Here is a 1,060-nt window from a genome sequence, read left to right as displayed (position 1 = left end):
TTGTTCTGAGCCAATATGGCATTTAGAGCATCAATCTCAAGAACTCCTTTCTTTTGATTCGTCCTATTGTTCACAGGGTTCCTTTCAGAAGTGTACATGAATTGGTTATTTGCAACCATTTCAATGAGTTCTTGAGCTTCTGCAGGCGTCTTCTTCAGATGAAGAGATCCTCCAGCAGAGCTATCCAATGACATCTTGGACAGTTCAGACAGACCATCATAGAAGATACCTATGATGCTCCATTTAGAAAGCATGTCAGAAGGACACTTTCTGATCAATTATTTGTATCTTTCCCATGCTTCATAGAGGGATTCACCTTCCTTCTGTCTGAAGGTTTGGACTTCCACTCTAAGCTTACTCAATTTTTGAGGTGGAAAGAACTTTGCCAATAAGGCATTGACTAGCTTTTCCCAAGAGTTCAGGCTTTCTTTAGTTTGTGAGTCCAACCATATCCTAGCTCTGTCTCTTATAGCAAAAGGGAATAGCATAAGTCTGTAGACCTCAAGGTCAACCCCATTGGTCTTGACAGTGTCACAGATTTGCAAGAAATCAGCTAAAAACTGATGAGGATCTTCCAAATGGAAGTCCATGAAACTTGCAATTCTGTTGCATTAGAGAAACTAATTGAGGCTTAAGCTCAAAGTTTTTTGCTCCAATGGCAGGGATAGAGATGCTTCTCCCATAGAAGTCGGGAGTGGGTGCAGTAAAGTCACCCAGCACCTTCCTTGCATTGTTTGCATTGTTGTTGTTTTCGGCTACCATGTCTTCTTCTTTGAAGATTTCTGTTAAGTTCTTTACAGAGAATTGTGCTTTAGCTTTTCTTAGCTTTCGCTTCAAGGTCCTTTCAGGTTCAGGGTCAGCTTCAACAAGAATGCCTTTGTCTTTGCTCCTGCTCATATGAAAGAGAAGAAAACAAGAAAATATGGAGTCCTCTATGTCACAGTATAGAGATTCCTTCAGGTGTCAGAAGAAAAGAAGAATAGAAGGAGGAGGTAGAAGAATTCAAACTTATTAAGAGAGATAGAGTTCGAATTATGCATTGAGGAGGAGTGTTAATCCA

The 1,060-nt window shown here is 40.3% G+C and overlaps 1 non-coding gene across 1 annotated transcript; it reads left to right on the top strand.

Moving 5' to 3' along the window:
- Nucleotides 1-248: 248 nt before the first annotated feature.
- Nucleotides 249-356, top strand: LOC112804692 (small nucleolar RNA R71). Its single transcript, XR_003203307.1, has one exon. It is a non-coding gene; the product is annotated as a small nucleolar RNA R71 (small nucleolar RNA).
- Nucleotides 357-1,060: the final 704 nt, after the last annotated feature.

The sequence above is a fragment of the Arachis hypogaea genome, chromosome 5 (genome assembly GCF_003086295.3).
Source record: "Arachis hypogaea cultivar Tifrunner chromosome 5, arahy.Tifrunner.gnm2.J5K5, whole genome shotgun sequence".
NCBI classification, from domain to species: Eukaryota; Viridiplantae; Streptophyta; class Magnoliopsida; order Fabales; family Fabaceae; genus Arachis; species Arachis hypogaea.
Note: the sequence above shows the minus strand (reverse complement) of the source record. Positions and strands in the feature narration are given on the sequence as shown.